Source organism: Meleagris gallopavo, chromosome 6 (assembly GCF_905368555.1).
Source record: "Meleagris gallopavo chromosome 6, MGAL_WU_HG_1.1, whole genome shotgun sequence".
Taxonomy (NCBI): Eukaryota; Metazoa; Chordata; class Aves; order Galliformes; family Phasianidae; genus Meleagris; species Meleagris gallopavo.
This window is the reverse complement of record NC_139409.1, coordinates 50,878,848-50,894,137: the sequence shown is the minus strand read 5'-3', so window position 1 is coordinate 50,894,137 and position 15,290 is coordinate 50,878,848. Positions and strand designations below refer to the sequence as shown.

The window sequence follows — 15,290 nt, the reverse complement described above, 5'->3', positions numbered from 1 at the left end:
CTTGACAGAACACAGCTTGGAGAAAACAGGCCTGAGTAAATTCTAACTCAAACAAAATATATGGCGCTAGTGAATGATCTCCTTTTCCTCAAAATGCATTCTCCAACCTTTGTTTGCTTAACACCTGTGCAGGCACTAAATTCATATGCATTCCGTGGTTTCCAAGCAGAACCAGAATAAAGCCACCAGGATCTCTGCACAGCCAAGCAGCTGCGGAGCCACAGGAAAGCTCAATTTCCAGACTGTGTTCTCACTTTCTCCCAGAAGTTCTCTTGGTGACCTAAAGCAAGCAAATCAGATCCTTTTCCCTGTCAGTCCTCCCAGTTCCAAAGCAAGGGAAATCTCTCTCTACTGCAAAGCATCCTCGGGTCTTCTGATGTTTAATGTAATGCAGTAAGTAGGCATCACTACAACCTGTGTTCTTCCCCTTTGCTGTAGGAAACCCCACACAGATTAGGCATCTAGAAAAGGTGGGTATAACCACGTTTTGTGTTCAAATACCTATTTAAAACATACAATATAAGCTACAACAAACATTTCATATTTCCTTTTTCTTGCTGTTAAATTCAACTGAAGCCCTAGACCTACAAGTAATTAATTATATGCATGCTTAGCTTTAATCATGACTAATCCCTCTGATAAATGAGAATACTTATAGAATTACATCAGGAAATAAGAGATTTCACCATAACATTAGTGGGCACAAGAACAAAGCACATACCCAGCCACAAGCATGTTCTTTTAATATCTTTATGAACTCAACCCAAAAGATGATACCTATCTTCCGGTCCACAGAAGGTCACTGCATTCCAGCTCTGTGAAAGGCTGGCCTATTTTGAGAACTGCCCCCACCCAAAAATAAATAAAGAGATAAAAAGACAGACAGACAGACTGACAGAGATAAGTAAAATACAGCGCTCCTGCTAGAAGCTACCTGCAGTCACCACAAAGATATTGCTTGCCATGGCTGATGAAACCTCCTGTGTCCATCATAAGCACTTCAGCTCATAGTACCAGGAGCCTGGCCTACGCTGTCTGCAGAGTAAACAACATACATCTTGTCTGAAGCTGGTCAGAAAATTGTAGTTGGTCAGACAAATTAATTTTTTTTGCTGAGTTTCTCTTCTCCTAACCCAGAAAAATGTTTAAATTCTTTAAAATAAATTGATATTGACTGAAAACTTATTACTAGATTAATTTAACTTCGAAAGTGGATAATATAATATAGTAATAATATAAAAATAATTCATACAATGGCTAGTACCTCCACCATTTTATCAGTCTACCCCTTTTCAACAGGGCCTGAAAAATGTAATCGAAGCTCTCAATTATATCCTGGAAATCTATCAATGATAGCAATTGCTTCATTGTAGGGGAAAAAAACAGCTCTTGAATTAGGAGAAAGAACGAAGGCTACTCACATTCCTGATACTTTTCCAGCCCAATATTTTTCATGCTACTGACCATCATAGAACTCAAGAATTGCCACTAGCCAGCCACCAAGCTCTTTTCACACGAACGGTCAGTCTGCAATTTTATGTCTTTTAGCAGCCAAGCAGTCCTCACATGCTACTCCTCTTAAGAATATCCCAAGAAACTGAAAAAAGTCTTTATCAGCCACTAGAAGGAGTGCTTGGTATCATACCAATAAAAAAAAAGTTAATTAAAACATTTTATATAAAGACTATAGGAACTCTGTAAAGTACTTTTCCAAAGTACTTCAACTTTCCAGAAAATCTTATGTAGTTTTAGGAAAGACAATGCTTTGTGTTTAACTGGACACAGTTCAAAAGTGAATTCTTCATCTCTTCCAACTTCTAGGTTTACCCCTTCAAATCAAAGAGATTTCTAAAATGAGAGAGGCAGTTTTATATAGTGAGTAGCTGAATTACTCAGAAGTTTTAGTTTCCATGTACAGTTAGATAGCTTTGAGCATCTCTAAGACCTGAACATGTGCTAACCCAAAGCTTGAAGCTACTAAAAAAAAAAAAAAAAGACTCACAAAATGGTCTCAACTTACAGCTGTGTATTTACAGATTCACCATCACCAGAATCACTGCCTAGTCTCAAAGGGACCTAAAAACAGCCATCAGCAAAAGAGAAGATTCCAACTCAATCCCCTCCAACTACTACTAATATTCAAAAAACATCTAAGGAGAAATGAGAGCATACCTTAACACACAGGTCAGGTACCTCCGTTCATTGAGCAGGAACATGCGTCATGAATACAGAACCCACTGAAACTGATAACCTGACTTGATGGTTGGGCCCATGCAGTAACGTTTGCTGAAGAAGGATACAGGATGGATTGTGACAGTATTCTAGAGGCATTGTAGGTTCAACGCACTCTGTTAAATCTTGCTGGATAGTGATTGCTGAGGCTGCTGGCACCATCTACAAAACTTGTGACCTTATCCAAAATCTCAGTACGTCTGTACCTAAAATTGGTGAGTTGGCTTAAAAGAATGCTTTACTTTTCCCAATCTGCCTTCAGATGTGTTCAGTGGTGTTAGTGAAGCTAATTACCTTCTCAGAAGAATATTTTAGAAACACAACCTACCCAAAAACCTAATCCAAAAATATCTACTAGATGTGCACCAGTAATTTATTCTAACCACTGTGGTTCAATAGCTGGATAATACCTTGTTGATGGCAGGATTGGTGCATTTGCCTAGTTTTGCAGTAACTTAAGCAAACTCCCATAGAGGTTCAGCTGCCAACAATACTAAAGTCACTATAAGCAGGCAATGTACCTTGTAAGAAAGGCAGAAAAAGAACTCAGTCATGGAAGCAAGAGATTTCCAAAATGAATACTTCTAAAACATAAATGCAGCATAAATGTAACTGCACCATTCCTATAAGTGGCCAAAGAGGTCACTAAGTTCTGAGAAATAGAAAGTGGCTGTACTGAACCGTTACCATCCTAAGCTATCAATGGCAGCATAAAAGATACTCTGTAATGTACCAGTAATCCTGTTCATTACATTTTTCAGCCTCACAGCTTTAAAATAATTCAGTCTAAATGCATTCATTTCTCTTTATTTTGAGGTTCTGGGTGAGAACTGTTCAAGGTTAATTTCTATTATTTAAGCCATATGCATCTCAGGCACAATTGTGGTAACTCCACAAAATGGGTTTCAGACAAATTATCTCATGTTTTGGTCCTTAGAAATGGAAGATATAAGGCAACCTACCTGAGCATCATAAGCACTCTCACTACATATAGGTATTTGTAAGTTGTCACTGTTTTATACATTCCCTCAAAAGATATCAGGTCAAATTCATGTAGATAAAGAAAGTAAAGGAGCCTTGGTAGATAAGAATATGTAAGCCATAACTGTTTGCAATGGCAGTCCTCTGAGTCCACTTAGATCCCCCTTGCTTTGGATTTGATCCAAAGAAAGAGAATGACAGTGTGGCCAGACAACGGCTCGTGAGCCATATTTGCAGGTCACAAGCCATTTGGCTATACTTGCATTCAGGCTGGATGGTTTTTCCCAGTGACTATATCAATTTTGTTTCCACAGTCTGGAATAAATAAAGCTTATTCCGAGAAGGCATATAAACATCTAAGGTCACGTAGGGGCTGGCAAAGATAATTATGAGCAGAGAAGAAAGTACTTTGAACTTCCATTTATTCTCCCTGCACTGATGGTGAGCTTCTTGATGAAAAACATCATCTCTGTCAGCACGTCAGTATGAGAACCCAAAGGTGAAAGCTAAAGAGTTGAAGATTCCTTTAGTAATTGTTTAGCCAAACAAAGCTTAATGGTTACTTCTCCTAGGTTATCAGCACCTTCATGCTTCTTTAGGAGTTCAGCAGCATCCCACACAGGAGGTCTTCACCACCCATATTTTAAAAACAGGAATATTTTGTTTCTGGTATTACGGGCCATTTAAGCTGGGAAACTACTGGTCAGTTGATGTGGATGGTAGTAAACTGGACCAGAACTTTCTCTGATAAGTGTTCTCTCAACTGAGTACACGAAAGGAAGAACACTGTTATCTGGCATTTAAAAAATAAAGCTAGCCCTCAAAATTGAGCCTCCTTGTGTAGCCAGCAGGGAATAAAGACAGTTCTCCCTTTCTGCCTCCTGGGAAGGCAGCATCTTTCCTGGTGGAGTCTAACAGAAAAACCAGGTTCAGAGCAGCCAGAGAAATATGTTCTCACATTCCCTGCTCAGAGTGCAAGAGATCTATATTTCTTCTCTCCCTGTGACAAAAGGCCACGACATCCAGTCAATCTAAGTCTATTTTAAAAGATCAGCTCGACATTTTTATGGTTCTTCTGTGTTTTATTTGCATCAATATTGCAAATATCATTAGAGCAGGCTGGCTGTCACCAGGCCCTACCCAGGAAGGACTGGGCTAGAAACACAGATTGTCAGAATATTGTTATTTTTAAGCAGTAATCAGTCAGGCAAATAGCTTGTTTATTTTGGAAAGATTTACAGAACAACCCTCAGTCTTAAGGCCTCTTTTCAAATGCCAGACATAATAAAAGTAGATAATATGTCTTATTTTTGTAAATACTGGCCTAAATGCAAGGATAGCTGTTCATTCTGGCTTTGGCTAGGACAGAGTTTATTTTCCTTACATTGTTTGCTATGATGCTATGTTTTGGCTTCAGGAGAAGAATGACGTTGATACTACACAATGTTACAGTTGTTGATGAACAGTGCTGTACAGAGCCAAAGACTTCTAAGCTTGTTGTACTGTTCTGCCACTGAAGGGGCTGGGGGAGCACAAGGGTTAGGAAAGGGACAGAACCAGGAGAGCTCATTTAAACTGGCCAAAGTTCTATACCATATCGTGTTATGCAAGAGGTATAGAACCGAAGAGAGTTGGCCAGGGGGGCAGACAATGCTCAAGGATTGGCTGGGCACTGGTTGTCACGTGGTGAGCAACTGTGTTGTGCATCACATTTCGTAAAATATATCATATATATGTATATGATAAGAGTAATTATCATAACAGTAATTAACTGTTAACAGTAATAAAAGTAATTGACTGTTATTCCTCATTTCTTTTCCTGTCTTAGTAAAAATCTTTTTACCTATTCTTTCTCCCATCCCACTGGGATGATGGGGTAAGAGAAAGGCTATATGGTTGACAGGTTAAATCACAAAACTATTCCACTTCACAGTCCCCAAGAAAGTAAGTTAGACTCCAAAAATCAAAGTTTTGCTCAGCTGCTGCCATTAGAGAAGGTTACAAATTCCAGATGAAAAACATGTTTTCCAAAGCAAATATTTCTAGCAGTTTCTGATGTCAATGAACCTAAGACATCTCACTGTTTCTAAGATACTGCACTCCAGATTACTCAAATGGCAAATGCAAGCACTGGATATTTAGGAAAAAAAAAACAAAAAACAAAAAACAAACAACACAAAATAACAACTCTATTCTGTCTTACATTGGACACCAAGACTGAAAGTGGACAAAATTCACATTACTGCCAATGACAGAACTGTACCATTTCTGTTTACAGCCTTGGCACTTAACTGTGAACTGTCACTGGTATAGATTTTTATCCTTTTCTTTTAATTCCTCCCAGATTTTTGACTCTGTAGAATCATTGCTTTAGAAGAGAACACAGGTCAAGAGTTAATTTGCCTTCTCCATCCATATCTTATGAATCTGATCTGATGGGGACAAAAATCTCAGTCCTATACAAATCTGTGTCTGTCATTAGGTGTAAATACAGATAGGGATTTATACAGATACGTTAATCACACTCCCAACCACACAATTCTGCCTGAGAAAAATTAACTAATTACTCTGAAGATAAGTTTGAACAAGCCTCTGTGGTCTCTAAATGCCTAACTAAATGTCAGACTAACCCAACTGCTGCTGCTAATCTGTGTCAGAGCATGCACTTAATAAATACTAAGTGCTGCTCTCCCTAAAAACAGAAAGGTTCACAAGGCTTCACAACTTTTATCATAGCTAAATCCTTCCACGTTGTTTCGGCTGGAACAACAGTGGTCTTGGCTCTTCCCCTCACAAACTGTACTACTTCTCTCTTTCTTAATTAGGGATTATGGGATGATCTAATAATTCTATATTCTCTCTGGAAGCCTTCATTTGCTTTTTTCCTCATGGAACAAAGTAAGACAATAAAGATGCTGTCTCCACATTTCACTAAGAAGGAAAAGTAATAAACACAGCAACATTACTTGAGCCATGAGAATGGCTTTCTTTATAAGCATAGGACAGCCTTTAATTTAGCATTCAGGATAGTTACTGTAACATAGCAGGAACACCGGTTGCCCAAGCCAGGGTCTTACAAAGTTTATAATGGTATACTAATAAGAAAGAGGAAAAAAAAAAAACCCAGACTTCTTTTATTCTGTTTAAATTTATGTTGTCAAAGTTCAGTTCTATTTAACACAGTGAATTTCACACATCTGGAATAACTGGATTAGCAAATTCATGTCATTATCTTTCCCAGTCAGGTGAGATTTTTCTGCAATTTTTTTCCAAGTAGAACAGTAAAGCTGTGTCTGGGTGCAAATATTAGTGTAAAGAATGCTTAAGTTCATTAAATTTAATTTGGAAAAAAAACAAAACAAAACAAATAAACAAAAATCCAATTTTTGCTTACTTGAGAAGAAACAGGTCAAAAGTATTTTTATGTTTGCATTACTATTGAGCTTCCAGGTGCAAGCCCAACCTATTTGCCCTACATGCATAACAACACTGCTCAAGGCTGGCTCCCGAGGAGGAGGCAGCCCCTCAGCAACCTTTGCTCTAACGAGTAACAACAGGACATGTACACATTCCATGTTTCCTAACCCAAGATTAACGTGCTAAGCCTTGTTTTTCTGACAGGTTTTCTTCTGCAAGACCTGTTCTCTCCCCTCTCCATGAAGTAAAGATTTTGATGCCTTACAATATTGTTTACGTTGTCCTTTATTAAGCAAGTCCTACTACAATAAGCAGTAACGGCAGGCTTCAGAAAGATATGTGGTTGCCTAAAAATTAAAAGGTTATTGCTGGTCCTATGTATGTTGATATGACTACATGTCAAACGAATCAACTTCTTACTTCTTCCCCTGGGGAGTTATTCTCCTACTGCAAACCCTTCTGACAAATATTCAAATCCTTCATCTTGGTTTCTCTGCTTCTTATCGGCTCTGGTTTACACTTATGCCTTGTGCCTGACTGCTCCTTACCTGAATAGCAGGAGAAGCAGAGACAAAACTACAATGGACCACATCAGCAATGTTGGAAAACACTTATTCTCTAAAGCTTCTTATAAAAAATCTGCACAGAACTGCATGCAGCATAATATCCTTCCTATAAGGCATAGAAAACTGAGGTGACTGAAGATTTATCATTGCAAAACAAAAATGCCAATGTGCATTTAATTCTCTTATCTTACTGAAATTTTGATACAAAAGTGCAAGACAGGAAGTGACTTCGGTTGTAATTCAAGCTCTTGTCAGTTCATGTATAGACTCACCTTCACTTGTTTCAACAAGAATGATTCCTTCTCAGTACATAGAAGCAGCCCTCCTGCCGTCCTGTTCTATCTGCTAGAGTTGGTTTCTGAAGTCAGCAGATACTGATATTTGACCCTTAGTTAAAATGATACATCTCAGAACTGAATGTGGTGGTATGCCTGTTTATTCTGGAAATGTTTGGTTAGCCTGATAACTTACGAAGTATTGATGACAGTTTAAAAAAAAAACAAAAAAAAAAAACAAAAAACAGAAACTACAAAGATTGATCCTCCTTTTTAGTTATACAAAATATGCACTGCCCTTTCCTCAAGGTAAATACAAACCATACTGAATTGACTTAAACTCCAGTTTCTTTCCAGAAACTCAGTTTATGTGCTAAAGAAACGGAGGTTAGTATTAGAATAAAGGCTTTTGACAGTATTCATGTGAATTTACGAAGACAAGTCCAAAATACATTAGCTCTCACGTTCCCTGATCCTACAGTAGAAATCATATTAACCATTACAATTGTGTATTTTACTATCAGTCATGGAATGTCTAAGTTCATTTATAACTTTAGTGAACAAGTGTTTGCTAAATATCTGTTCAGTTAAACTCCAACTGAAGTCTTCTGGCGCTTCGAAGGAAGTTTCATGCTGTTAGTTTCCACTGGAAACAATATGATTCCCTTTGTAGTAAGGCAGCGACATAATGACATGCGTTGGTGAAATAAAACTAATGTTTCCTTAGAAAATATTATCATCTTTTAATTATAAAATTTGTAAAGGATATTTTCTTCCAAGCTGGAAACCTCATTAGGTAGGCTGGTCTTCTTTCACTTAGCTGAATTTTGAACATTTAACTACTGCTCTTAATTCTGTGAAAATTAAACTTCAAGTTGGATTTGTATTATTGAAACAGATTTGTCTTTATTTTCCCATGACTCACATAGATGGCAGAAAGATGCTCAAACACTATGTTTTAGATTTTTGGCATGGTATCAAATTGCACTGCATTAGCCAGATAAGTAACAGCTGAATGACTACCTTCAGCTCAGGAAAATTAATGTGGCAAACCATTTTAAGGAATTCGGTAAAAATGATTTCACAGAAAATCAGTTTAGTAAACTGCTGCCCTAATTAACACTAGCTTGATTTTTTGAACAACTTCCAACAAAGAAGTTCAGAATGACAGGAGAGTTATATAAAGGCTGAGCCTCCCTTTCTGTGCATAGACAGAGCCATGATGCATTTTTTTTTAAACAAAGATAAATGGCAGGTGTGACTGAAGGATTAAATAATAATAATGAAGAGTCAGCTTTACACACAGATTCCACTCTGTATCTGAGAAAATGAGAACCACGGTTTTCCCACCAGAAGTAGTTTGGAATATGACCCCACCGCATTCCTTCCAAAAACGTACATATCATCATCCCCACACCACACACAGGTAAAGTGAAGTGCATCAAGGTAACGGGCTACTACTTCAGGAGGAGATGCCAGATTCGTGCAGCAGCCACAGATTTTAACAGGGCTTGCAGGAAGCTCAGCACTCCTTTGTGCAAGCTCGAAAACAATCTGGGAAAAGGTTTTGAATGAACTTTTGCCGGCCACCCCACGATGCTAACTAGATACTTTTTGTCATTTTTGAGATAATTCTCCGCTTCGGTGCAGCTCAGTCATTTTTCTAAAGGGGTTCCCTGTTCTCTCTGTTCCCCCGTTCCCGGGACTGGGCTGTCCCCTCGATACGGCGGGTGCCCTGCAGCAGCTAGGAAGCCCAAGAGGTGCAGGACTCCCATACTGCTTCCCAGCAGGGGGGGGAAACGCTGGTGGCAAGAAATTTTCAGAAAGGCAGAACGGGTTCACAAACCAAAAACGGTGCTTCCAAACCCTAATTACTGTTAGCAGGGATTAAGTATAGTCACTAACCTCTTAAATTCACAGAGGAGAAACGTGATCCTGTTTAATTCTCCTCCGCTCCCTGCAGCTCCTTCTTACACAACGCCCTGCAGATCCGGCATATCAATGCACAGCTCGCCCTGCTGCTATCATCGCAGCAACACCCCTTGGCCGGGAGTCCAATAAGGACATCGTAGGGGCGGGCTATAGCCAGAAGCAGATACAGCCACAGAAAGGCTGCACGGGCGTTGAGGCTGCGAGCTTTCACCTCACCAGAAAACGCTGAGCAGGGTCGCGAGGGACGGATTCCCCCGGGGGTCTGGGGAAGACCCCAGTTAAGCCAAAGCAACCCAGACCCCTACGTGCCGAGGCTTGTTGAGGCTGGTACCCATTAGCACTTGCATCCGCTGGCTTCATGCAGTAGGCTGAGTCGTTACTCAGGAAGATGGGAGTTTCAGCAGCGCCAAGCCTCCCAGAAGAAAAGCAATGACGTCTGTGCCTGGCTTTGCCCTAGCAAGCTGCATATGGAAAGTAGCTGTTGGGACAAAGCAGGCGTTACACAAGCTCTTACTCAGGGCTATTTCCCCTCGTCCAACAGAGACTGGTTCCTGGCACACAAAATGCTAGGCTTCAGCACTAGCTTCTCCTTAGAGAAACACTCTGCCCAGCTCTTTCTTCTACCCTCTTTACTAACCTTGCATCTTGGGCTTTTTATCTACATGAAAGAGAGCTTGTGCTCAGGGCTTGAAAGATAAAAGCCAGAGAAGGTGCAGCTGTCTTCCCAGAGGCCAGTAGTTCCTGCAATAAACAGGGTATGAAAGGATGAAAATGTGAATTACACAGCTCATGTTATATCATGCTGATGTGGGCCATTTACAGACCATGCTGACACCTAAAACTGCCAAAGTCAGTCTAGAGATACAAAAACTAAAACAACAACAACAACAAACAACAGCAACAAACAACTTCTGAATAAATTTGCCTCAGATGTAAAGTAGAAACAACTCTGCTGAAATCAGTAACAAAACACTTTTCCACCTGAGCATGTTCTATTCAGCCTATTTGAAGTAACTCTTAGATCACGCTGTATTTAAGTAAGAAGTAATAGCATAGTTTGTCTTTTCCTGCTAGGCTTAAAAATTCAGTTATATATCCCTTACATTCTTTATTCTAAAATTCTGCAGGATGGGATTCTTTTGAGATTTTCTCACTCATTCCTTCTCGCAGCTAACTTCCTCACCAGCAAGAAGTCAGGAACACACTTAGCCTCCTTGTAGCTACATGTCCTTTTCTGTAGTCATGTTATCTATGTTATCGGAGCCACTTACAGAGTCCTAACACAGGCACAGCCTCCATGGTCTAACAGAACATTATCTGAACATGGGGTTTATACTGACATGATTATGCTGAATATTTCAAATATGTCACAGAATGTTTCAAAATAACTTGCCTCTTTCAGGCACTTTGGAGCATCACAGTTCAAGGTGGCCAAGGCACAGATCTACCCATCAGAAGTTCTAATTTATAGTAATTACACAACTGCAATAAGGAGGAGCTCCAGAGTGTGGCTAAAGAATTACTTACAAGACTGATGAGCAGGAAGTTTGAAGAACATCAAAGCATGAATGAAGGTTGGCAACATATGTGTTGTATTGCATATAGAAGCATTAGCAGACCAGGGTGTATGGCATTTAAAGATACACAAAGCAAGTTCAACATATGGTACAGCTAATAACTAGCATGTGACTGTATGCTTAGCATAAAGTAATGAATCAATTAGCATGATAAGAAACCATGCTGAATAGCAGAATGTATGAAATAATGCATATGGACTGATTAGAGGCAGATGTAGCTCAGTATTCGGCTTCAGTAATAATGCTAGCATTTGTACAGCCACATGTTCTACAGTACCCAGGGCCTATTTGATCTCAGTACTAACCTTATAAAAGAGAAAAATCTCTACTTTTTCAATGGATCAGCTCCCAAAACATGGGTAGGAGTGGCAACAGAAAGCAGAACAGGAATACAGAACTGCTTCTTCCCAGCATGTTGGAAGTTCCAGCATTTAGGCTGGTTTAAACTTGTTGGGTAACTACACTTTCTGGCTCCACTGCTTGCTGTTTGCCTCCATGCTCTGCCGTTGGTTTGTTTGTTTATTCATATGGCTAGATAACAAATGCAACACTTGGAGCCAGACCTGAGCAAGATTAGGGAGTGAGGGAGCTGCTTCTTTGAAGGGGTAGAATGGAACCTGGACTCCGGAGTGACCATTTGTGGCTGTGAGATGAGCAGGAAATGTGGCAAGAGAAGCTGGGGAGTCTTTGGGATGATGACTTTGGAGCAGCAGCATATTGTGGCAGGAGAGTCACGGATTCGCTGCTGGTGCAGAACGAAGACCTTTATACATATACATGCTTACAACCTTTTACACTCACACAACAACCTCCTAGACACATGTACCAACCAGGCGCCTCGTGCGTGTTTACATTTGGTGCACGTAGCTATCAAGTTTGCTTACACATTTGCAAGGTCTTTTGTTTGTAATGTCTTTCTTTGTCCCACATCTCCCCCTTCTTTAATAGTTTGAACAGCAAGCATTTGGTATTAATATAAAGTGTATGTACTAAGAAACATGCAAAAAACAAAAAACACATTAATCTGCATGATCTTTCAGACCCACGGTCCCAAACCTTGATACCACCCATCAAACTAAACCCATGATCTTCAACATGTAGCTTTTGCCCCACAGATAGAAAATTTTGTGAGGTAGTTGTCACATTGCTTGACACTGAGATATTGGCTGTAGTATCCACAGTCCAGTTGTCTCCGTAAGGCTTCGGTTGGGAGGATACGCAGAAGGTTGTCACAGATCTGAAGAAGCAGCAGGAGATGTTGATGGTGCAGTCAAGCAGGGCTTTATGACTGTGGCTGGAACCCATCGTGGTCTAGCACCTGTGGAAACACAACCATCACCTCTTCCCCAAGTTATTAACAGAAGTGGACCCTCACATTGATCAGAACCCAAGTTTTTAACCATCACAGGTGCCCTCCCTGGAGTGTTCTCTTGTTTACCATTCGTTAAAGCAAAATGTCAAGCTATTGGTGATCCATTCTCATCCTGCCACCAGTACAAAAAATTTAATACGTATTTTGCTTTGGCCAGTTTCTCGGTTAGGGATACACCACCCATTCCCCATTTTTGTTTTAGTAGCACGGCCTTCAGCGTGCTGTGGGTGCATTCAATAATGGCTTGGCCTGTGTGTGTGTGGAATACCTGTAACATGTTTAATGCCCCAGGCCTTTAAGAAATCTCTGACACATACTGAGATGTGACTGGGGCCATTATCTGTTTTTATGGTTTGTGTGACTCCTAGAGTTGCAAATGCGAACAAGAGATGCTTACAAACGTCCCATGCCTTTTCTCCAGTATGAGGGGAGGCTATGATCACACCAGAGAAGGTGTCCACTGTAACATGAACATTATTTCAGGTGGCCAAACTCAGGAATATGAGTAACATCCATCTACCACAGTTCTAGTGGTTTCAACCCCCTTGAATTGACTCCGTAAGACAGCGATGGTGTGATCTGCTGACAATCAGGGCATGCAGTGGTTATTTGGCACCTGGTTCAGTGTAGGTCCAAATGATTTCTGTAGTGCTGTCGCCTTTTGGTGGAAAAAGGTATGCAATAACCGCACCTGTTCAAACATACTAGGTACAACCACAATACCTGCCAGTTGATCTGTGACTCTATTACCTTCTGTTAATGGTCCAGGCAAAATGGTATGGGATCAAACATGTGCAGTGCAGTAACATTCCTTTTGCATATTAATCAAAATCAAAAGGGAATACAGTAACGCAAATAGCCGCTCATTAGACACCACTTTTAAATATGCTGCTTCTATCCTGGTGACTATTGCAGTTACATATGCCGAGTCTGTAACAATATTAATAGGGTCAGACCATTTTTTAAATACCCGCACCACCGCAGCTAACTCTATCATCTGTGGAGATCACTCTACAATATGAATATCAGACATCCACCATCCTCGAGAGTCCCGCCAACAATAACCGAACGTCTTGTCCCCTCTGATCTATCCGTAAAGACAGTCAACACATCTAACGGAATAGGAGAGCATTTAGGAAGATCCTGTAACCAAAAATGGGATTGTAATAATCTGTGCCCTGGCGGATGCGCAGATATTGTTCCAGGGAAGTCTTCCACGGCCACCTGAAAAAGCAGCAAACTTTGCAACAACCATTGTAACATATTTAGAGATACTGGCAAAATAAGCACTGAAGGCTCTAACTCACTCAGTGACAATACTCTTTGCCATCCCCTGATGATGAGGGTGGTGATCATTTCAACCCTTGCAGTGAAAGTTTTTGAAAATTGATGAGGCAGGAAGATCCATTCCAACATCAGGAGTGGGTCTTTTAATTTTGCATCCCATTGAAATAGGAGTGCGTATGGCTGGAAGTCCGGATTCATAATTAACAGCTGAAAGGGGAGAACTGGATCATATCGCTGAACCTGTTGTCCTGACACTGCTGTGGCAACCTCCTTAATGGTGATTTGCACTTCGGGTGTCAAAGTTCACCTTGAATTTAATGTCGTGTCCCTTTTTAATAATTGGAATAATGGGTGCAACATTTTGTTGGTTATGCCAAGTGTGGGTGGGACCCAATTTATGGCTCCTAATAGTTTTTGCATATAATTCAGGGTGCCAACCTCTGAGCTTATATTTAAGCATTGTGGGGCTATGTTCTGATTCATAATTTGCCAACCCAAATATCACCAGGGCGAGCTCTCCTGAACTTTCTCAGGAGCCACTTCTAATCTCTGACTTCTGATGCATTCAAGAACTATGGTCATTGCATGTTGTATCGCTTCCCCTGACTGAGTTGCCATGAGAATGTTATCCATATAGTGACAAATAGTTGTGTGGGGCAACTTTTCCCTTGCAGGGGATAGAGCCCTTGCTACAAACCACTGACACATAGTGGGACTGTTTTTCATTCCCTGGGATAGCACTGTCTAATGGTATTGTTTAGCTGGTTCAGATGCATTAATGAAGGGAACTGAGAATGCAAATTTAGGCACATCATGAAGATCCAGCGGAATGGTAAGGAAGCACACTCCCTTAAATCAATAACAGTCAAACATCAGTGTTTTGATATCATGGTAGGGGATGGTAGTCCAGACTGCAATGGTCCCATTTATTCCATGACAACATTAATTTATCGTAAGTCTTATATCAGATGTCATTTCCCATTCTTCTTCCTAGTTACAAACACATGGGCTGGTAGTAGGAATTATGTGGCCAGCTGTTAATTGTTCCTGAACCAGCTCATACAAGTGGTGCAGATGTCTTCCATATGAGTGGTAATGCTTTTTTGATTTGTCCCCAAAATCAATCCTCACTGATAGAGGCAGTCTCATCCCCAAGAGTCAATGGTGGTGGAGGTGGTGGAGGATGTAAGCATGAACACAGGCTCTTTTGCCTTCAGGACCCACTACTTGAATCACATGTGCACTCTCTACAGGGAGAGTCTGTCCTCCTATACCTGTTAACGCGGTATGAACCTGGGAGGTGGGCCAATGCGGTGGCCAGGAACTTTGGGCAATTACTGTTACATCTGCCCCAGTGTCCTTGATGTCAGACACCGCAAATTTCTGTGATGGACTCCCTGACTCTAGCATGCAAGTCAGGGTTAGCCAAATGTGTGATACTTTTTGAGCCCACAGTATATGTGGGGAATCTGTACAGCCAAACCTCTCAGCCCCTCACTCTTTGTCAATCGCTAGTACCCGTTGTGCATAAAAATATATCAGTTGTGCAATATGGGCACCCAATGGCACAAGAAGGCACTGGCATCCATACCATAATTTTCATCTCCCTAAGAAATCTGCATCTATAACCCCCAAACAGACCTAGTAAAAG

At 40.5% G+C, this 15,290-nt stretch overlaps 1 protein-coding gene across 2 annotated transcripts in view; it reads right to left on the bottom strand.

Annotated features, from left to right (window-relative positions):
- The window catches only part of BLVRA (biliverdin reductase A), a 30,196-nt gene extending 20,663 nt beyond the window's left edge, over window positions 1-9,533 (bottom strand). The window contains exon 1 of one of the 2 annotated variants that reach the window (XM_003207332.5): window positions 9,377-9,533. The gene's annotated coding sequence lies outside the window, so the exon portion shown is untranslated. Of the gene's footprint in view, window positions 1-7,468; window positions 7,590-9,376 lie in introns of those variants that run through there. The other variant, XM_010713110.4, reaches the window with a different exon arrangement.
- Window positions 9,534-15,290: the final 5,757 nt, after the last annotated feature.